We start from the raw sequence: 24,075 nt of genomic DNA, 5'->3' as shown, positions 1-24,075 counted from the left end.
CTGCAGCCTGGAATTGTCAGAGAACCTCTTAGACTAGAAATGGACTTCTAAAGGGGTTCAGTTACTTCTAACCCATTACCTTGAGCATAGTGTAATGCAGTATCTTTCAAATTGAGGTTGAGATCTATTGGGGGTTACAAAGTCAAGTTAGTGGTTTGTAATGAGCATTTGCAAAAAATTTAGAACAAAATAGAATTAAGTGCACGGCACACAGGGCTGCTAGGTATGGTTGCGCAGGTTGTACACACTGAACACTCTGGGGATGTTACTGGCATTGCAGTCTATGTGTCAAGCACCCCTAGTGTTTTTCATCCACCACCCACAGGACAGGAGGTGGTGGGTCTGACTAGTCATGGTAAGTATCATCATGTGATACTTATTTGTATGAGCGTGTGTGTGTGTTGGTGTTTGCTGTAAAATGTATTTCTTACTCGGATTTACAGTCAAAAAAAGTTTGAAAAACACTGCTATGGTGATCTTATGTCTTTTTTTTTTTGGCTAGCTAGCATTGGAACTCCCTTTCTGGTGTTGGGGAATGCCCAATTCTTTGAGTCTTTATGGCAACAGGGTCCTGTCTTCCTCTACAGATCCCAAAGAGGCAAGAGTATTTTGTTTTCTCTCTCTCTGGAGTCCATAGTATGAGCTATTGACCAAGGCTGGGCCAGTTGGATGTTCTCACCAAGAACTTTAAATCTTGAGGGCAGAGATTCAGGGTGGTTAGAGATTACTCATGGTGTCAGGATGGGGTTAAGAGGCAAAGACCACCAGTTAAAGGTGGAAAGCATCCAGAACCTGCAGCTAAGGCCCATGGCCACATTCTCACCAGCTGGTCCCTGTAGTGTGCTCAGCTGCCCGGCCTTGTTTGCTTGCTACCTGTTTTCTGATGCCCTGAGTCATTCCACATGTTTCCAATAAATTGCTTATTTGCGTAAGTTTGCTGGAGTCAGTTTTTATTGTTTGCAACCAAGACTGTAACCAAAATCCATCTATTTTCTTGGGGAGCTGAACTTTAGATATGATTGACTCAGGCTCTTATCCTAAATTCTCAAGCAATCAAAATACAGTGATACAAATGAAGAAGTAAATAAATAGATGAAAAGAGAAAAATAAATTCCTATCAATTATTTTTTTCTAAAGCATTGTTTAACAAGTATTGTTTGGGGACAGGAAAAGTAAAAGAAGTCAGTATTTCCCTTTTTTTGGCAGCAGGTAACCGTATAAACCATAGCCTATGTAGTGAAACCCTCTTCTGTGATTTCTATTTTTAATTTTTTTGAGACAGGGTCTCTCTCCTGTCACCCAGCAAGAGTGCAGTGGCACGATCACGGTTCATTGCAACTTCAGCCTCCTGGACTCAAGCGATCCTCCAGCCTCAGTTTTTGATTTTTTGTAAAGTCAGGGGCTCACTATGTTGCTCAGGATGGTCTCAAACTCCTGGGCTCACATGATCCTTCCACTCGGCTTCTCACATTGCTGCGATTATAGGCTTGAACCATTGTGCCCAGCCTCTTCTGTGATTTTTCTAATACTCTATTGTGACTCCTAGGAGGTGACATTCATTGGCATTAAGTGTTTTTTTTTTTGAGGCTTTTCACATTTATTTAGCATCAGTAGGAATAAAGCAACATGCAGAATATATGCAGAATATACCCAAATGCTTCTTCCAAAGACAGAAAATTTGTCCACACTTAAGTTCATTGACTTTTTTCCCCCAAAGTAAAAAGTTTACTACCTTCTCATCATGTTTCTTAATGTTTTACTAAGACACTCTGTAGAGAAAAATAGCAATTGATAAGACTCTTTTAACAAAGATGTTATTATTTTTAGACTTTTAAAGTAGGCATTCCAATTTGGCATAACTTTACCCAGCTACCCTTTCAAGAGGGCTTGTGTTTATAATTTCGCATTTTGCCTAACTAGAAAAACATCTCATTTCTTGTACTTAGGAAGTGGTTTCAGCAGCTGGAAAGACCTCAGGCTCAGAGTGTGATAAGCAGTCGTGGCGGAACCGGGCTTCTGACCACACAGCCTGAGACCACCACGGATAGGACGCACCACCCAGAAACGTCACGTCTCAGTGGCTAAGGCTAAGCCATTTGAGAATTTGCATCAGTTCGCTCAAATGAATGATAAAAAGTGAAAGAAATCACACTCCCTCATCTTTATGCATCAAACAATTTCTTATAAAGCCATTAGTTCTAACAGTTTTTCTGGCGGGGAAGGTAGGTCTCAAAACTCCCAGAAATTTAGTGAATTTCTTGTTTGTTGCAATAGGTTCGTTTTTCTCAGTTTCTCTTTTATCTTCTGATTCTGTGAACACTTGCTTTGCACCCCTTTGCTTCATCAGCCTTTGTGACGAGCATCACACTCTGGTGGCACACCCTGGGGACACTGTCTTCTCCATTAGTAGTCCCTACTGCTGCAGCTCTATGCGCCAAACTCCTTCCAGAGCCATTTCCATCTGAATATCTGAATTAAGGTGAAGGTACAGCCACGTGGCTCTTCACCCAGCTGCCTCACACACTCCACTGGTTCTCTCCTACCTTGCTCAAGCTTCTTTCTTTTCTTTGCAGAGTTTTCACAAGACTCAGTCCAATGTATTTTCACTCTTGGTTCTCTTCCTAAGCCATCTCACCTATTCTGGGGCTTTCCATCTACATGCTAATCATGCCTATCAATTTACATGTTACATGCTACATGTGGCAATCATGGCTAACAGTCTACATAGTTATGACTCTTACTTTTACACGTCTTGGCCAGTTCTTCCTGCTAAGCCCATGCCCTGTAATTCTTTTCTTTTTTTTTCTTTTTTAGATTCAGAGGACACACATACATGTTGTTGCAAGGGTATATCATGTGAATAACAGTGAAGATTGGGCTTCCAGGGTACTGATCACCCCAATTTTTTTTTTTTGAGATGGAGTCTTGTTCTGTTGCCCAGGCTGGAGTGCAGTGGTGTGATCTCAGCTCACTGCAACCTCCGCCTCCTGGGTTCAAGAGATTCTCCTGCCTCAGCCTCCCAAGTAGCTGGGATTGCAGGCACATGCCACCGTTCATGGCTAAGTTTTGTGTTTTTGGTAGAGACAGAGTTTCACTATGTTAACCATGTTAACCAGGCTGGTCTCAAACTCCTGACCTTGTGATCCACCCATGTCAGCCTTCCAAAGTGCTGGGATTACAGGCGTGAGCCACCGCACCCGGCCCCCTATCACCCAAATATTGAACTTTGTACCCAATAGGAAAGTTTTCAACTCTCAGCCCCCTCCTACCCACTCCTATTTTGGAGTCCCAGTGTCTATTATTTTTATCTTTATGTTCGTGTTTCCACAAGCTGCCCACCTGACATCTTCACCTAAATGACTTTCAGACAACTCAAATTCCTTGCTGCAAAAACCAAACAGCTTCATGCCTTTTGTTCTCAGATCTGTGCTTCTCGTTGTAGGTTTCATAAACCTCGTCAGTAACTCGTAATCATCCCCCAGGGCTGTAAGGAAGACAAGCGACCACCATCCCGGACAACTGCTTCTTCTTCATCCTGTCCTCTTGTCTCGCTCAACACATGTTCTCAGCACCCTAGACAGTGTTCTTCTTAAACGTTAATCTGAGACATTCTCCCACAGAAAAGGTTTTGGAGGCTTCCCAGGGCACCTAAGATAAGGTCCCAGGATGATGTAACTGACGAGGCCCTCCAAGTCCCTGCCTGTCTGTCCAGGCTCACGCTTTGGACTTTCCCTCATTGCTCACCCCGCTCCAGCCACAGTGACCTTGCATCAGTTGCTCACATATTCCATAGTTAAAGACTTCAATCTCCTAGCCCCACTGGAAGCAAGAAAAAAAAATGAAATCATTCTTTATGGGTTCTAACAAAAAACAACAGTTCCCTAGACCACCCCCTTTTTCATTTTCTGCACACGAGGGGAAACTACTTTCAACAATTTTAACTGATTCTTTGGGTAACTTTTGCCTTATCACTAAATAACATGGTTATATTTCCATCTCTTTATTTTTCTGTTTTAGGCTTTATCTATGAATTTCTGTATATGAAAGATGAAAGTTTAGTTCTCTTTTACAATATCAGCCCCCACCACATGTGTAGACACTTCTCATCTCCTTCCAACATAAATTACGTAGACACTTCTCATCTCCTTCCAACATAAACTTCAGGCCAGGTGCAGTGGCTCATGCTGTATATGCCAGCATTTCTGGGAGGCCGAAGCAGGAGGATCACTTGAGGCCAGGAGTTTGAGACCAGCCTGGGCAACATAGCAAGACCCCAACTCTACAGAAAATACAAAAACAAATTAGCCAGGCATGGTGGTATGTGCCTGCAGTCCCAGCTACTTGGGAGACTGAGACTGGAGGATTGTTTGAGCCCAGGAGTTCAAGGCTGCAGTAAGCTGTGATCACACCACTGCACTCCAGCCTGGGCAACAGAGTGAGATCCCCGTCTCAGAAAAACAAAACAAAACAAAAAGAAAAAGAGTGAAAAAGTAATCGAAATATAACTTCAGTTAGATTAATGTTCAGTGTTTACATGATTGTTATGCTATTTAGAGCTAGGTCATGTAGTACACTAGGCTTTTTCCCCCTCCTAGAGTTAACCATTATGTCATTACCAGGTACTTGGGAGGTTGAAGTGAGAGGATTGCTTGAGCCCAGGAGTTCCAGACTAGCCTGGGCAACATAGCAAAACCCTGTCTCTAAAAACAAAACAGGCCGGGTGTGGTGGCTCATGCCTGTAATCCCAGCACTTTGGGAGACTGAGGCAGGCAGATCACTTGAGGTCAGGAGTTTAAGATCAGCCTGGCCAACATGGTGAAAGCCTGTCTCTACTAAAAGTACAAAAATTAGCCAGGCGTGGTGGTGGGCACCTGTAATCCCAGCTACTCAGGAGGCTGAGGCAGGAGAATCACTTGAACTCGGGAGGCAGAGGTTGCAGTGAGCCAAGATCACGACATTGCACTCCAGCCTGGGTGACAGAGTGAGACTCCATCTCAAAAAAAAAAAAATTGATATGTGTTTAAATTTTATTTTCTATCAGTTTCATTTCAGGATAGTCAGGGAAGCATCTGGTATAAGGCTGAGAACCACTGCACTATGCTATGTAGAATATGCTGTTTATCTACACTTTACCAGTAAATGATTACTCCTTATGCTAAGCTGTGCTGAACACACACTTGATTCAGCAAATAATTAATCCTAATAATTTAATCTGTAGCCCAGAATCCTTGTTAATAGCTATGAAAAAGTAAGAGTTTCATATTCCTGTAGTTCCTCATGTACTTTCTGTTCTTGTTCTTGTTTTTAAGCACAGACTGAAAAATATGTCAATTGTCATCTCTGCGTATGGTGTTGGGCTGCCTGAATCCGAGAAGTACACAAAGGCCAGTGTGTATTGTTTGTACTTTGGTTAAGAGCTGGGTTTTGAGTGGGATAAACATGGTTTCAAAGGTTGATACAGCTGATTAAACAAATGTAGTTCATCAAAATCTCACAGGTAAAATGGGGACGATGGTGTCAATTCATAGGACGGCTGAGGGAATTCCATGAGATAATGCATTTTACATGCTCCGCAGGGAACTGTGCGGAGAAAGTACTCAATTGGACTGGGTGTTGCAGAAAAGCACTTCACAACACAGACTCTGAAATGGACAGCCTGGGTTTGAATCCCCACTGCAGCACTCATGGCTCTGTGGCTTGGGGAGTTCCTCACTCTCTCTGTGCTTTGATTTTACCCATCTGTAAGATGAAGATGATAATACAGCTGCCTCAAGGACTTGTCATGAGGATTAAATGAGGTGATACGTGTGAAACACTTAGAATATGCCTGACCTTACTAAAAAGTAGTTATTGCTGGGCGTGGTGGCTCACACCTGTAATCCTAGAACTTTGAGAGGCCAAGGCAGGAGGATTACTTGAGCCTAGGCATTCAAGACAAGCCTGGGAAAAATAGTGAAACCTTGACTCTACAAAAAATACAAAAATTAGCCAGGAATGGTGGTGGGCGCCTGTAGTCCCAGCTATTCTGGAGGCTGAAGTCGGAGAATCACTTTAGCCCGGGAGGTTGAGGCTGCACTGAGTCGCTCCAGCCTGGGTGAAGCCAGACCCTGTCTTAAAAAAAAAAAAAAAGAATAAAAAACAAAAATTAGTTATCAATGCTATAGAGGGTGCACTCTCTCCAGATCATGCATTCATTTCCTTGTTTGGGGGTTTAGGAAATGTGGTTGGAAATTATATTCTGGTTCCTTGGAAGCAGAAATGTTTCTAGTATACATGTTTTTGTTTAGTCATTACAGCTTGCTCTTCAAAACAAATAAGACTTAGACCATCACTTAAGAGTGTACTTTTAAAATAAATTCGTGGTCAGCATCATCGAAACTTTAGGGTAGAATCTAAGCTCCAAATCCTCATTAAATACTCATTGGCCCTTAAGATTCACCAGACATGAGGTCTGTCCTTGGCTGATTCTATAGCTCAGGTGAACCAGAGTCTTGCAGCAAACAATTGTTTACTAAGCTCAGGTGAGAAAAAAAGTCTGGTTAGATTTTTTTTTTTTTTAGAACAACAACAAAAAACAAAAAAGAAAGAAAGAAAAAGAAAAAAAAACTGACTTTAGGCTGTTAGTTTTCTGGGAGGAGGATTGCTTTCACATTCTGTTTTAAGGACACAGCAGAGTGACCCTCTAAGGGTTGGAAGTAAGACTCAATGACGGGAACAGGTCATGCCATGCATACACAAAGTTCATTACCCTTTGTAGACTTTCCCATGATGCCTCGCTGCTTTAATTTTTCTCAACCTACCCCACAGTGTTCCTAGGCCTCTAGAAGGCCTAAAAGACAAACATCTTAACTTCATTGGTTCCTTCCAGAAGGAAAAATGCATCGCATCTGCCTTTCTGAATTGATAATTTTATTGTAGTTTAAAAAGTATTTGTGAGTAAGTGGCTTTTTCTGGCTTTTCTGTAAGAAAAAGCTAAAACTATTAAAAATTACAATTTGGCAAAGATCCGTGATTTGGAAAGCTGACTGGGTATTTAGCATTTATTAAAAAAAATTATGACTTTTTATACGTATTTATTTATTTTTGAGACAGAGTCTCGCTCTGTTGCCCAAGCTGGAATGCAGTGGCATGATCTTGACTCACTGCAACCTCCGCCTCCCAGGTTCAAGCAATTCTCCTGCCTCAGCCTCCCAAGTCACTGGGACTACAGCCATGCGCCACCACGTCTGGCTAATTTTTGTATTTTTAGTAGAGACAGGGTTTCACCATGTTGGCCAGGCTGGTCTCAAACTCCTGACCTCAGGTGATGTACCTGAGGTCTGCCAAAGTGCTGGGATTACAGGTGTGAGCCACCACACCCAGCCTTATTTATTGGCCTTATTTATTTATTTATTTATTTATTTATTTATTTATTTTATATTTTGAGACAGGGTCTGGCTCTGTCACCCAGGTTGGAGTGCAGTGGCACAGTCATGGCTCACTGCAGCCTTGACCTCCGTGGTCAAGCAATCCTCCTGCTTCAGCCTCCCAAGTAGCTGGGATTACAGGTGTGAACCACCACGCCTGGCTAAATTGTTTTACTTTTTGTGGAAATGGAGTCTTGTTATGTTGCCCAGGCTGGTCTTGAACTCCTGAGCTGAAGCAATCCCCTTGTCTTGGCCTCGCAACATGTTGGGATTATAGACATGAGCTACTGTGCTGGCCTAATTATGACTTTTTAAATAACTCACTTAGGTTAAATCTACAATATAGGAAGTCATTCATTAGAATATCCTAAACCATAAATTACTTTAAAATGTGTTTGCAATAGATATTTAATTGTTTAGAAATGTATTTGAAGAACATGCAAAAGAATGCTGGGCGTGGTAGTGGGTGCCTATAATCCCAGGGGCTACTCAGGAGACTGGGGAAGGAGAATCGCTTGAATCCAGGAGGCGGAGGCTGTAGGGAGCCAAGATTGTGCCCCTGCACTCCAGCCTGGGTGACAGAGTAAGTGAGACTCCATCTCAAAAAACAAAAAAAGAACATGTAGAAGGAATTCAAGGAAACATCTTTTCATTAGCATAAATAAACACCTTTTTTCCATTGATAAAAAAAAAATTAACACACACATTGTTTTTCAGCCTGCAGAAAGAGTGTTTAATTTATAGGCTGACTTCAATATTTTGATTCAGAGGCCTCAAAACATAAGATTCAAGTAATACGATGGGTGACTTTTCAGAGTTTGCAGGAGTGAAGATGCCAGGAACGGACAGCACATTCCCCTCTCGTTTTCCTGGCACCAGTGGATTTGTGGAAGACAGAGTGAGGAAACAAGCTCCGGAGAATGTTTTCCTTAAAACTGTAGGAAATGTAATTTCATGGCTTGTATGTTTCTGCAAGGCTACTCCTCAGACAGACTTTTTCTATCTGACTTTGTATCAGATTTCAAATATCCAAAGAGACCCTTTCCTCTTGCATGGGGTGAACAGGGTCAGTCTAAGATAAGTGGCTTTAGTAATTCAGAGTTTCCCGTGGGATGTCTTATTTTCTCTCTCTCTCTCTCTCTCTCTTTTTTTTTTTTTTTTTGAGACAAAGTCTCACTCTGTTGCCCAGGCTAGAGTGCAGTGGCTCGATCTCGGCTCACTGCAACCTCTGCCTCCCAGCTTCCAGCAATTCTCCTGCCTCAGTCTCCCAAGCAGCTGGGATTAGAGGCCCATGCCACCATGCCGGGCTAATATTTGTATTTTTAGTAGAGATGGGGTTTCACCATATTGGCCAAGCTGGTCTCGAACTCCTGAACCCAACTAATCCACCCGCCTTGACCTCCCAAAGTGCTGGAATTACAGACGTGAGCCACTGCGCCCAGCTGAATCTCTCATTTTCTCTAGAGCACAGCTCACCTTCTCAGACCTTAAGTTTATTACCAAAGTATGAAATGCTGCTACAGTCATCCATACAAGAGCCCTTTAGATACCCACAGTCATTTGCAGGGAGTTCAGTTGATACACTATTTACTCTTTTTAATGAAAAACTGCTCACTTTTTTTGATAGAGAGACACACAATAACTTACACTTACATGGTGCTTTTTACTTTACCTTCTTTGTGTATTGCAATTTCTATAGCCTATATTAAAAGGAACATTGATCTTAAAGTAAGAGTTTGAAACTTTCCCCTTATTGGCAAATGTCTGAGAAATGTAGTCGGCTGTTCATAACTTTAGTTTCTTTCTTTATAAAGTATGCACAATAATAACTCGTAGAGGGCTATTAGGAAGTTTAAAGGGGTTTTGCACATTGCAAAACACCATTTATGTGTAAGTGGTTATTGTGAACATGCCTAGTGCTTGATAAAATATTTGTTGAGCCTATTATGCAAGTTACCAGTAACCTCCTACATTCAGTATTTCATATTGCAATTTGACAAGGGTATCATGTGTAGACACTTTATCTGCTGGTGTGAGCTACACCGCCTAGGCTTAGGTCCTGGCTCTGTCACTACTTGGATGAGCCAGGACAAGTTAAGTTCTGTAAATGTGGAATAATAGCAGATGGGTTATTAATGTTTGCAAAGCCAACTTGCTTGGCCTTCGCTTGTTTAACTTGTGAAACATGAATTTAAAAATTGAGGCCAGGCGCAGTGGCTCACACCTGTATTCCTAGCACTTTGGGAGACCAAGGCAGGCAGATCACCTGAGCTCAGGAGTTCCAGACCAGCCTGGGCAACCAACACAGTGAATCCTCATCTCTACCAAAAATACAAAAATTAGCTGGGCATGGTGGCATGCACCTATAATCCCAGCTATTCGGGAGGGTGAGGCAGGAGAATTGCTTGAACCTGGGAGGCAGAGGTTGCGGTGAGCTGATAGCTGAGGTTGTGCCACTGCACTACAGCCTGGGCGACAAAGCAAGACTCCTCAAAAGAAAAAAACAAACAAAAAAAAACCATTGAATTTACTGATGAAGTGATATGATGTGTGGGATTTACGTCAAAATCACCCAGGAGATGTAGTGCGGGAAGTAGAGGGGTATAGGTAAAATGAGACCGTCCGTGAATTCACAGTGGCTGAAGCCGAGCGATCAGCACCTGTCAGTGCATTCCATTCTCTCTGCTTCTGTGTATTTCTGAAATCCCCATGATAAAAAGCTAAAACAGATGAACCACTAAGAGATGCCTTCAAAAGAATTCGAGATGTAACAATCTGAAAATTAGCTTCCGAAATCCCATTTGGTGTATTGGTGGATTTTTTTTTATTGTTTTTATTTTTTGTTTGTTTGTTTTTTTAAAAAACGAAGGAAAAAGCCCCTGGGTTACTTGAGACAGCGGGGGAAATATCACCTCAAAGAGTCTCGAGCGCAGCTGTTATCTGATTCACCCCTCCTCCCTCAGCAAGATTGGCCGCCTCTAGTGGACAGGGTATTCCCCAGTCCCGTCCTGGGCTCCAGTGACTCATACACTAAATCAGAGTTTCACATCTAACTATTATGGGCATTGGTTACTAAGACTGGAAGCCAAAAAGCCTGCTTGAAATGAAGATCCCATTCTAAAGGTCAAAACTTTCCTCCAGAAAATGTTCCTCTCCATCAGGAGGCCTTGGCATGATGTCACCTTAGATATGAACTTACAAGGGGACGTTTCCTAAAAGTACACGTATCTCTTTTGTGATATTCATGTTAGGGATAAAATCAGCCTATTTCATACAGTGGCTTGTTCACTTAAAGAAAATGCCAGATGAGCAGGGAATTCATCACAGCCTTGATCATTTAGACTGTCTGGATGGCCGACCAGCTGTTTCACTTTGCCTCTGCTTCACAGGAATTTGGAATAAGGCTAAGGCTGCAGCCCTTGCTCTCAACACACTGACCAGACACTAACTGGTCAGGACCTTTTCACCCACAGACGCTAAAAGCAGATTCAGAAATCTTCCATGCTCAGGGTGCCAGGCAAGCATTGCCAATCAATAGAAGCTGGCAAGTGAAATGAAACCTATTCACTTGCCCCCAATGCAGTCTCACTCTCAAAGTTAAGAAAACTGAGGCTCAGAGAGGTTAAACGACTTTTCTCTAAAGTCACACCTGTCATGCCTGGGTTGAGTTTGAGGCCACTTTCTCTCTGAGCTCAAGGAAGCTAGAAATTCTACGTCCCAAAGATGAAAATCAAGACTTTGACAGAAATGCGGTAAGGATAAGGTATATTTGCCCACATTTTTCGTATCTTGAAATAACTCGATGGGATAACTGTGGTATCTCTGACACAGGAGGAAAATGAGGTACAGTCCAAGAGCATAGAATTGGTGAATGGTAGAGTTGCAAACCAAAGCCATCTTTCTTTTCTTTTTTTAACTTAAAAAGATTTTAAATTATTTTTAATAGAGATGAATTCTTACTATGTTGCCCAGGCTGGTCTGGAGTTCCTGGGCTCAAGCAATCTCCCTGCCTTGGCCTCCCAAAGTGCTGAGATTACCAGTATAAACCACTGCACCCAGCCAAAGCCATTTTTCTCTATGCTCCAAAGCTATCTTTTTTCTTTTCTTTTCTTTTCTTTTTCTTACCTTTTTGTTAGACAGAGTCTTGCTCTATTGCCCAGGCTGGAGTGCAGTGGCACAATCTCGGCTCACTATAACCTCCACCTCCTGGGTTCAAGCTATTCTCCTGACTTAGCCTCCTGAGTAGCTGGGATTACAGGTGTGCAACACCATGCTCGGCTAATTTCTTGTATTTTTAGTAGAGATGAAGTTTTGCTATGTTGGCCAGGCTGGTCTTGAACTCCTGACCTCAAGTGATCCACCTGCCTCAGCATCCCAAAGTGCTGGGTTTACAGGCGTGAGCCACCGTGCCCGGCCAAGCTACGTCCTTTCTATTTCACTGGAGAAAATGAGTAGACCCTTGATCCAGCAGAGATCGTTCTCTTTGTGTGTGTGTGTGAATCATGGCCCTGCACGGTGGCTCATACCTGTAATCCCAGCACTTTGGGATTCTGAGGCGGGCAGATCACTTGAGCTCAGGAGTTCAAGACCAGCCATGGTGAAACCCCATCTTTATAAAAAATACAAAAATTAGCCAAGTGTGGTGGTGCATGTCTGTAATCCCAGCTACTTGGGAGGCTGAGGCAGGAGGATGGTTTGAGCCTCAGACGCAGAGGTTGCAGTGAGCTGAGATTGTGCCACTGCATTCCAGCCTCAGTGACACACTGTCTCCAAAAACAAAAAACAAAAAAAAAAAAAAAAAAAAAAAACCAACCAACCAAACAAACAAAAAACCCCACAAAACTGTGAATCATTGTTTGCTCAAGGCAGAGACTGTTCTATGGGAGTGGGAGGTAAGGTAGACGCAGGAGGTGGAATCTCATATCCTCTCTCTCATTTTCCCAGCATCCTCTGTAGATCCTCCCTTCTCTCCTCTCTGCTTTTGATCCTGGTTCCCTCCTCCTGGACAGTAACGCTCTTCCCTTCCTTCTCAACACCTTAAAAGTCTCCTCAGGGTTCTTCTCAGACGCCACAGGCCTTCCCTGATCTTCTCAGTTATAATTAGTCCCTTTTTCCCTGGCATAATTTGCTTATACATTTTGTATTATAGGTTATGTTTTATATGTTTGACTTCCCTCACTAAATTGTGAGCAGCTTCAGTCAGGTGTGGTGGCTTACACCTGTAATCCCAGCACTTTGAGGGGCTGAGGAAGGTGGATCACCTGAGGTCAGGAGTTTGAGACCAGCCTGGCCAACATGGTGAAACCCCATTTCTACCAAAAATACAAAAATGAGCCGGGTGTGGTGGTGGGCACCTGTAATCCCAGCTACTCAGGAGGCTGAGGCAAGAGAATTGCTTGAAACTAGGAGGCTGAGGTTGCAATGAGCCGAGATCACGCCACTGCACTCCAGCCTGAGTGACAGAGTGAGACGCTGTCTCAAAAAAGAAAAAAAAAAAAAACTGTGAGCAGCTTGAGGCAAAGGACTATATTTAATAATGTATGTATTTCTTATTTATTTACATATATTTTTAGAGAAAGGGTCTCATTCTTTCATCCAGGCTGAGGTGCAGTGGTGTTATCATAGCTCACTGCTGCTTCAAACTCTTGGGCTCAAGCGATCCCCCGACTTCAACCTCCTGAGTAGCTGAGACTACAGGTATGCACCACTATGCCCAGTTCTTTGGTTCAAGTGATTCTTGTGACTCAGCCTCCTGAGTATCTGGGATTACAGGCATCCACCACAACTCCCAGCTAATTTTTCTTTTTTTTTTTTTTTAGTAGATATAGGGTTTCACCATGTTGGCCAGTCTGGTCTCGAACTGCTGACCTCAAGTGATCCCCCCACCTTGGCCTCCCAAAGTGCTGGGATTACAGGTGTGAGCCACAATGCCTGGCCAAACCCTTTAAAACATTTTTGTAGAGGCGGGGGTCTTGCTGTATTACCCAGGCTGGTCTCGAACTCCTGGGTTCAAACGATCCTCTAGCCTCAGCCTCTCAAAGTGTTAGGATTACGGGTGTGAGCCACTGCTCCCAGCTTTCAATTGTCTTTTGATATCAAGTATCCTGATGATGTCAATACGTTTTATGACTTTATGCACAAAGGGTTTGTAAGTATTTTTTTAAATTTGTTCTTGTTACTTTACAGTCCTTTTATAAAAGTTGTCTCTGAAAATACATTTTCTAATCCTTTGTTGTTGGTGTAGAGGCATGGACTTGATGTTTGAATGTTCATCTTACATAAAAAAAAATCTAGCTGGGCTAGGTGCAGTGGCTCACACCTATGATCCCAACACTTTGGGAGGCAGGAGGATCACTTGGGCCCAGGAGTTTGAGACCAGCCTGGGCAATGTGGCGAAACCCCATCTCTACAACAGATAAAAAAAAGTTAGCTGGGCATGGTAGTGCATCCCTGTAATCTCAGCAACTTAGGAGGCTGAAGCAGGAGAATCACTTGAACCTGGGAGGCAGAGGTTGTAGTGAGCGAAGATTGTGCCATTGCACTCCAGCCTGGGTGACAGAGCGAAACCCTGTCTCAGGGAACAAAAAAAAAAAATCTGGCTGGTTTATATCATAATTCTGTTACTTTTTTTTATTGTCTTGGATTTTCTGCATATGGAAAATCATATTATCTGTGAGAAATGACAATTTTGTTTCTCATATTCTAATTCTTTTAATTTTTAAATTTAAAATATTAAATAATTTACATTTTAAAAAATTAGTTATTCACCCAGGCTGGAGCTCAGTGACATGATCATGACTCACTGCAGCCTCTATTTCCCTGGGCTCAGATGATCCTCCTACGTCAGCCTCCCCAGTAGCTGGGATACAGGCACACACCACCACTTCCGGCTAATTTTCTGTAGGTTTTGTAGAGATGGTGTTTTACCATGTTGCCCAGGGTTGTTTCAAACTCCTAGGCTCAAGGGATCTGCCCACCTTGGCCTCTCAAAGTGCTGGTATTGCAGTTGTGAGCCACTACACCCAGCCCTATTCTATTTCTTATTCCTTTCATTTTACCTACTTGTCTTACTGCTCAGGATAGTACACCTGTTATACAATGGACAGAAGTGATGATAACGGACATCATCTTGTTTTCGGTTTTAAAGAGATGCTTCAAATACTTCACCACCGAGTACCTTAAATGAGCCAGATATCCTTGTAAGATAACATTTGTCTTCCTGAGTCTCTGCCTTCATTTTCCCTCCTGGCCTCCAGACCAAACACCAGGGTGAAATCCCAGTGTGACCTAACTGAGAGCGTCCTACCCTTGCTAAGGGAGGAGAAGGATTATACTTGCAAATAGCTGCAAGACCAGCTTACTAAGTACTGGCAGGAACAAGAGTCATGTATCTGGGAGGGGACCTGGAGGGTGCAGGATCAGGGTGGGTCCGTGCAAAGCCGAATGAGGGGAGTGTTTGTCAATATGGAGAGATTCTCCCATTACAATCGCATTGGCCCAAGGGACCAAGTCTTGGTGGGATGGGTTTGCAGGCTTGGAATAAGTGACCAGCCTCAACCAGCTGAAGCAGAGATGCTAAAACTGCCATACCTCACTGTGGAGGAGGGAATCTGAAGACTCAGAGAGGGGGGCCTGTTGCAATGGACTTGCTATATAAGACCAGGAAGACCAACAGCTGACATTGGGAGGCCCTGGAGGACACCCTGCTTACAAGGGGATAAGGAATGTGGGTTAGGGGAGCACCAGTGCTGCTGGACTCCACAGGCCAGGGCAGGTGGTAAGACATACTGTTCCAGAACCAGGATTCCTAGTAGCAAAGGCGATGCCGTATAGAAGCATTTAAGCAACAAAAACGAGGTGGGCATCAAGGCCGTAGCAGGAAGCAGAGCCGGAAAAGCAGCTGGAGGGTCCTCATTCCCAGTGGCCTGTAAAGATGGTCAATAGAACATGCTGGTCCAAGGGCAAGAGAGATGGAAACTTTCAAAGGTATTACCCAATACATACAAAAGAGATATGAAAACATGTCAGCAGAAGGTTGAGATTAGACACCACAGTGGAAAGCCCCTTGCTATTTCCAGATTTGAAATGGCTCTTATTTATTTATTTTTATAAATGAGACTGGATCTTACTATGTTGCCCAGGCTGGATTTGAACTTCTGAGCTCATGCGTTCCTCCTGCCTCAGCCTCCCAAGTAGGTAGGATAACAGGCACATGTCCCTTGCCCAACTGAAGTAACTCTGAAACTGAAAACTCACTGGCTGAAGGAAGGTCTGGGTCACCATAAAGAAGGGCTCTGCAGCACCATGACAATTGCATCAGGTAGCCATTTCCCTAATCTTCCCCCAAAGGATTTACCTGGGTAACCATAACTAAGGAAAGTGGTGTGCCCATGCTTTCAAGGACTGTTGGATACAGGGCAGAGTCAGGCTGAGACTTGCTGTCCTGGACATACGTCAGAGTAGGGCACATGGAGACAGTGAAGTCCTGGCCGTTGGAAATATTGGAAATAAGAGGTCTGGAGGGGAGAGATATGACTGGATGTATGGAAAGGAGCAAAAAGTGTGGGAATCTTTGGTTGGTTTGTTTGTTTTTTGAGACGGAGTCTCGCTCTATCGCCCAGGCTGGAGAGCAGTGGTGCGATCTCAGCTCACTGCAACCTCTGCTTCCCGGGTTCAAGCAATTCTCCTGCCTCATCCTCCGGAGTAGTTGGGATTACAGGTGAGAACCACCATATCCAGCTAATTTTTTGTATTTTTAGTACAGATGGGGTTTCACCATGTTAGCCAGGCTGGTCTCAAACTCCTGATCTCAGGTGATCCACCCGCCTCGGTCTCCCAAAGTGCTAGGATTATAAGCGTGAGCCACTGCGTCCAGCTGAGAACCTTTGTATCACTCGTTAATATCCACCAAACAGCACACACCATAGAAGAGAACAACCAAGTGGAGAGGATGACTGGGCCAGTAGATGCCAGCTATTTCTGTCCTCATCCCCCTAATGCTTGCACTGTGGGATCATAGAGATGGCAGAGAGTTGCAGGCTACAAGTTGGGTTCCCTCTTGCTAAGGCTGGTCCATCTCACAATGGGTGCACTGAGTGCCTGGGCTCACCCAGTGGATATTTCCTGGATTCCCAAATGTGTGATAGAAATGAAAATACCTAACACATAGAAACCTCACACCTGTTTCTTGATTTTTACAGTAAGGGCAATTATAGTAGGAAAAGCCAAATAGAAGCCCTTGAAATCATGAGATGAATGGCGACCCATGCCACCCTCAGAGACTTACAGGATGTCAGAATAGCGGTCCTCATCGTAGTTATTCACGTTACCTGTCTAGCTTCTATATAACATAAATGGATTATGACAGATGACAGTGACCTACTGCAAACACACCCAAGTATAAACCCAAACTGCAGTTGCTAGGCCAGGGATAGTATCTTCATTAGAGCAAATTAACACAGATGCTGGTCTGTAGGATGCAGCTATTGATCAGGCAAATGCTTCAGTCTTGGTTAGAGGGAGCCCGTTCTTTTTTTTTTTTTTTTTTTTAAAGACATATTTATTCAGGGTCATGATCAGACTATTACATTTAGCAATCAACAGCATGGGTGCAAAAAACAAAATCTACATTAAAACCATTTGTTGGAATGCTTTACACTTTCCACCAAACAGAAACTGAAAATAACCTGTTACGCAATTAGTCATCAATACAGTCTTGGAGTTTTTTGCCCATACATATATTTGTCAAAACTGTGTCTTCTTTGTAGCAACTGGACCCTGCCACCATGGTGCTTGGCTGAGTTCACAATCTGTTGTAACCTGTAGCTTCCCTGTCCCTTCTCTGGCTCTCCTCTCCTGCTAGGCTTTCTTTCCTGGCAATAATTAAAATCTTCTGCCACTGCCATAGGTATTGCTGTTACTGGAACTGCCACAGCTACGTTGGTTTCATGGTTTGGCAAAGTATTGGCCTCCAACACCACAGGGGCCAGAGCTTCTGCCTCCAAAGTTTCCTCCCTTCATGGGTCCAAAATTTGAAGACTGATTCTTGTAACTGCCAAAATCATTGTAGCTTCCACCACCTCCAAAATTGCTTCCCTCATTACCGAATCCATTATAGCCATCCCCACTGCCACCATATTCACCATCACCACAGCTGCCACCAAAGCCACCATGACCACTGAAGTTTCCTCCACAATCCACCAAAACCACCGCCCCCCACCACCACCGAAGTTTCCAGAACCACTCTCATCTCTTTGGCTGGGTGAGCACTAACCATCTCTTGCTTTGGCAGGGCTTCCCTACCTAACTTCAAAGTCGTGGCCATTCATAGGGTGGTGTTTCTTTTTTTTCTTTTTTCTTGAGACAGAGTCTCACTCTGTTGCCCCAGTTAGAGTGCAGTGATGCAATCTCGGCCCACTACAACCTCCACCTCCCAGGTTCAAGCAATTCTTGTGCCTCAGCCTCCCGAGTAGCTGGGATTACAGGTGTGTGCCACAATGCCCAGCTAATTTTTTGTATTTTTAGTGGAGATGGGGTTTTGCCATATTGGCCAGGCTGGTCTTGAACTCCTGGGCTCAAGTGATCCACCTGCCTCGGCCTCCCAACTTGCTGGGATTTTAGGCGTGAGCCACTGCACCCAGCCAGGATGGCATTTCTGGGTGACAATCTTATCCACAGTCATGGTCGTCAAAGATTACAAAGTCCGTTTCCTTGCTGCTGCCTCGTTTCAGTCATGATTTCAATCACTTCAATTTTTCCACACTGTTCAAAATAATCTCTTAGGTGATATTCTTCAGTGTCTTCTTTAATGCCACCAACAAATATCTTTTTCACAGCTAAGTAGGCACCTGGTCTTTGAGAATCTTCTCTTGAGACAGTTCTCTTTGACTCTACAACTTTCCATCCACCTTGTGTGGCCTTGCATTCATGGCGGCATCCACCTCCTCCACAGTGGCATATGTGATAAACCCAAAGCCCCTGGAATGCTTGGTGTTTGAATCTCTCATGACCACACAGTTCATTGAGCTGTGTGGATGCTCAATGAACACTGAGCATCCCCATTGCTTAAAATGGCTCCTCAGGCTTTCATCAGTTGTTTCAAAGCCCAACCGTCCAATGAAGAGCTTCTGCAGCTGTCTGGTCTCTTTAGGAGACTCTGACTTAGACATGATGGCAGTGGGAAGAGAGACTTTACCAATGCTTTTTCAGTGGAATTTATAAGCAGAAAGGCAAGGGAGCCCATTCTGTGGAACCAACATGTTGCCTGCAACTCTCTACCATCTCTAAAGTTGGTTTAGCAAGCAGTATGGGGTTAGAGACTAACCCTGCCAGTAGCTGGCATCTACTGGACAAAGTTGGAGATCTCACACTTCTTGACTTCAAACTTACTACAAAGCTATCATAATCAAAACAGTGTGGTGTTGACATAAAGACTGATGTATAGATCAATGGGACAAAATAGAGAACTCAGAAATAAACCCTTGCATATATGGTCAAATAAATTTAGACAAGGATGGCAACATCAGTCAAGGAGGGAAAGAATTTTTTCTTTTTTTCAACAAATAGTGTTGGGACAACTGAATATCCACACATGCAAAAGAATGAAGTTGGACCCTTCAGTTTTGGGAAAAACTCTCAAATCCATATTTTTCCTCTGCTCTCACATCGCAGCAATCAACACAGAACACTTCTGTGACCAAATATGTGGATTTTTTCTCCCCCATCAACAATCAGTGGATGCCAACTGGTGTCCTCCAGTTCAATTCCACCACTATCTACCTGGAGATTGCATCAGATCCCACAAGTTGAGGGCTCAGTCCCACAAGACTGCCACTCCTTTTCCTCAGTTACAAGTCTGGGCCTCAGAAACTTTTGACCAAACTGGCTTCAAGTTGGGGTTCCTACAACCCCTTCTCTGGGTTCAATTAACATGTTAGAGTAGCTCACAGCACTCAGGGAAACTCTTACTTATGTTTACCAGTTTATTATGAACCTCCATGTGTTCAGCTATCTGGAAGCTCCCTGAACCCAGTTCTCTTGGATTTTTGTGGAAGCTTCATGACATCAGCATTCCTTTCCGCAGGGTATAGGGTAGGACTCTCTCTGGGGGGGGCCTTAAGACCCACAATCAGAAAGGTGGGGGAAAATTAGAGTCCTGCATTGGTGCAGATGAAAGGAAGGCAAGAGTAGGACAGAGATTCTGTTTCCTGAGGCCTGCCCCAGGGGCTTAACACACCTGACATAAAAATTAAAGACTCTAACAAGGGTTATGGGGGTTCTGAGCCAGGAACCATGGATACAAAACATATGCATGTGTATATAACACTATACATTCCCTCGTACCATATATAAATAATAACTAAAAATGGATCAAAAACTGGGAGCCGTGACTCACGCCTGTAATCCCAGCAATTTGGGAGGCCGAGGCGGGTGGATCACCTGAGGTCAGGAGTTCGAGACCAGCCTGACCAACATGGTGAGACCCCCGTCTCTACTAAAAATACAAAAATTAGCCAGGTGTGGTGGTGCGCACCTGTAATCCCAGCTACTTGGGAGGCTGAAACAGGAGACACGCTCGAACCCGGGAGGCGAAGGTTTGCACTGAGCCGAGATCATGCCACTGCACTGCAGCCTAGGCAACAGGAAGGAAACTCCATCTCAAAAACAAAACAAAACAAAAAAAGATCAAAGACCTAAACGTGGAGCTAAAACTATAAAACTCTCAGAAAACAGGTGAAAAGCTTCCCGATTAAGATAGGGGAAAACAACTGGGTTAAAAAGTGGGCAAAGGACATAAACGTTTTTCCAAAGAAGATATACAAATGGCCACTAAGCACATGAAAAGATGCTCAAAGATGCCCAACATCACTAATCCTTAGGGAAATGCAAATTGAAATGACAATGAAGTACCATGTCCCACCCATTAGGATGGCTATTATCAAAAAAACAACAAAAAAGCAATAAGCCTGGGTGAAGGTGGGGAGAAACTGGAACCTTCTGCCCTGTGGGTGGGAATGTAAAGTGGTGCAGCTGCTGTGGAGAACAGTATGGCAGTTTCTCCAAAAATTAAAAGGAGTTACTGTATAAACCAACCATTTCATTTTGGGGTGTATACCCCTAAAGAATTGAAAGCAGAGACTTGAACGGGTAGACATACACTCATGTTCATAGCAGCATTATTTACAATAGCTGAAAGATGTAAGCAACCCAAGTGTCCATCTACAGATGATTTTTTTGTTTGGTTGGTTGGTTTTTCAGAGACAGTCTTGCTTGCTCTGTCGCACAGGCTGGATGGAGTTCAGTAGTGTAATCTCGGCTCACTGTGGCCTCCGCCTCCCAGGTTCAAGAGACTCTCCTGCCTCGGCCTCCCGAATAGCTGAGATTACAGGTATGCGCCACCACATCCGGCTAATTTTTTTGTATTTTTTTTAGTAGAGACAGGATTTCACCATGTTAGCCAGGACGGTCTCAATCTCCTGATCTCGTGATCCACCGGCCTCGGCCTCCCAAAGTGCTGGGATTACGGGCTTGAGCCACCGTGCCCAGCCATTTTTTGTATTTTTAGTAGAGACGGGGGATTTCATCATGTTGGCCACGCTGGTCTTGAACTCCTGACCTAATGATCCACCCACCTTGGCCTCCCAAAGTGCTGGGATTACAGGCGTGAGGCACCATGCCTGGCCTGCAGATGAATTGCTAAACAAAATGTGGTATATACATAAATGGAACATTTTTCAGCTTTAAAAAAGAAGGAAATCCTGACATATGCTACAACATGGATAAACCTTGACATGCTAGGTGAAATAAGCTACTCACAAAAAGATAAATGCCATATAATTCTATTTATGTAAGGCACTACAGGTGTCAGATTAATAGAGGCAGAAAGGACAACGGTGGTCACCAAGGGCTGGGGAGGAGGGGACGTGTGTCGGGGAGCTTACTGTTTAATGGGTACAGAGTTACTGTTCTGCAAGATGCAAAGAGTTCTGGAGATGGATGGAGGTGATGGCTGAACAACATGAATGTTCTTAATAGCATTGAGCTGTACATTTAACAACGGTTAAGAAAGGGACTTGCTCTGTTACCCAGGCTGGAGTGCAGTAGCGCTATCATATCTCACTACAGCCTCAAACTCCTGGGCTCAAGGGATGGGATCCTCAGCCTTCCGGTGGCCTTTGTTGTAGACAACCTGATGGATTCTCATGGCACAGAAGATTAATTAAACAACGTCTTTCAATTTTAATACATTTCTGCAATCCAAAAAAAAAAAAAAATGGTTAACATGGCAAGTTTGATGTTACGTGTATTTTACTACAGTATAAAGGGAAATAAATCTGTTGTGTTAAGGAGCCGTGATGGGGGCATTATTGACCCTGATTCTGGATTTCTCTCTGCTCTTACATTTGCCATGTGACTTTTTTTTTTTTTTAGACAGAGTCTTGCTCTGTCGCCCAGGCTGGAGTGCAATGGCATGATCTCAGCTCACTGCAACCTCTGCTTCCCAGGTTCAAGCTATTCTCCTGCCTCAGCCTCCTGAGTAGCTGGGATTACAAGGGTGCAACACCACACCCAGCTAATTTTTGTATTTTTAGTAGAGACGGGGTTTCACTATGTTGGTCAGGCTGGTCTCGAACTCCTGATCTCAGGTGATACACCCACCTCAGCCTCCCAAAGTGGTGGGATTACAGGTGTGATCCACTGCACCCAGCCACATGTGACTTTATAGTTCCTCCCAAGCAGCAGTGTATCCTTCTCTGCTCCTAGTCCAACCCAGCCTAGATTAGTAGAGCCCCAAACCATCTGCGTAAATATGAGTGATTGTAAAATGATTCTTGTCTATAATTGCTGAGTTTTGGTGTCTGTAGTGTATTTCTCAGCAATAGCAAACGAATTTTTCTTTTTTTTTTTGTTTGAGACAGAGTCTTGCTCTGTCACCCAGGCTGGAGTACAGTTGTGCAATCTCAGCTCACTGCTGACCTCTCCCTCTCAGGTTCAAGAGATCCTCCCGCCTCAGCCTCCCTAGTAGCTGGGACTACAGGCAAGTGACACCACACCTGGCTAATTTTTGAATTTTTAGTGGAGACTGGGTTTCACCATGTTGGCCAGGCTGGTCTCAAACTCCTGACCTCAGGTGATCCACCCGCCTTGGCCTCCCAAAATGCTGGGACTTACAGGCGTGGGCCACTGTGCATGTCCTGCAATAGCAAAGAAATGTAAGTACAAACATACTTCAAATTTTAAAAGAGTTTCTAAGCTGGGCACAGTGGCTCACACCTGTAATCCCAGAACTTTGGGAGGCCGAGGTGGGTAGATCATGAGGTCAAGAGATTGAGATCATCCTGGCCAATATGGTGAAACCCTATCTGTAGTAAAAATACAAAAATTAGCTGGGCATGGTGGCACATGCCCATAGTCCCAGCTACTCAGGAGGCTGAGGCAGGAGAATTGCTTAAACCCGGAAGGCGGAGGTTGCAGTGAGCCAAGATGGCACCACTGCCCTCCAGCCTGCTGACAGGGTGAGGCTCTGTCTTAAAAACAAACAAACAAACAAGCAAACAAAACCCAAAAACAAATAAAAACCCCACAGAGAAACAGTTTCTATAAAGCCTATGTATATTTTTAATAATACTAACACTAATATTAATACAAATGCTAATAAAAGAATATAAATATATTAACTCAACTTAAGCAATAAACATTACCAAATACCTTTTCCCATTCTTTTCCCAGAGCATCTTGATTTTGTTAATTACCTCTCTGCCTTTCATTAATTACTTCTTTGCCTTTCTTTATAATTTTGCCAATTTTTCCTTATCTCTAAATAAATACATTACTGAATATTGCTTATTTTTAAGCCTTATTACGTAAACTTGGTTTGCCACAAAATTATGTTTTTGAGATTTAACCACATTGATTGAGGTATTCATCTCCCCCCACCATTTTTTTCCCTGTAGTGGTTAATTGTCCCCTTCTGATACCTTATTGTTGCAATTGATTATTATATTTCACATGAATACTTTACTTAATCCAAAGTTAACTAATAAACTTTATTCTGCTCCCAAATCAAAGAACCTTAGAATGCTTTAACATCAATCTCTCCGTTCACAGTTCACATGCCGTTGTTGTCCAGTAATGTTTAACTTCACACAGTAATGTTTAACTTCACACATCAGCCATTATATTGGCTCACATAGTCAGTGAGTTTAGATTTTCCCACATTTAAGCCAGGCACAGTGGCTCACACTTGTTATCCCAGCACTTTGGGAGGCCGAGGTGGGTGGATCACCTGAGGTCAGGAGTTCGAGACCAGCCTGGCCAACATGGCGAAACCCCATCTCTACTAAAAATGAAAAAATTAGCTGGGCATAGTGGAGGGCACCTGTAATAGCAGCTACTTGGGAAGCGGAGGCAGGAGAACCACTTGAACCTTGGAGGTGGAGGTTGCAGTGAGCCGAGATCACATCACTGCACTCCAGCCTGGGCAACAGAGTAAGATTCAGTTTCCAAAAAAAAAAAAAAAAGGCAGGGCATGGTGGCTCACACCTGTAATCCCAGTACTTTGGGAGGCTGAGGCAGGCGAATCACCCAAGGTCAGGAGCTCGAGACCAGCTTGGCCAACATGGTAAAACCCCATCTCTACTAAAAAACAAATACAAAAAAATTAGCCGGG

The 24,075-nt window shown here is 43.6% G+C and overlaps 1 pseudogene; it reads right to left on the bottom strand.

Annotated features, from left to right (window-relative positions):
* Positions 1-17,288: 17,288 nt before the first annotated feature.
* On the bottom strand, positions 17,289-18,574 carry LOC105537680 (annotated as a pseudogene).
* Positions 18,575-24,075: the final 5,501 nt, after the last annotated feature.

This window comes from Mandrillus leucophaeus, unplaced genomic scaffold, assembly GCF_000951045.1.
Source record: "Mandrillus leucophaeus isolate KB7577 unplaced genomic scaffold, Mleu.le_1.0 Scaffold178, whole genome shotgun sequence".
Classification (NCBI taxonomy): domain Eukaryota; kingdom Metazoa; phylum Chordata; class Mammalia; order Primates; family Cercopithecidae; genus Mandrillus; species Mandrillus leucophaeus.
This window is presented reverse-complemented; position numbering and strand designations above follow the sequence as displayed.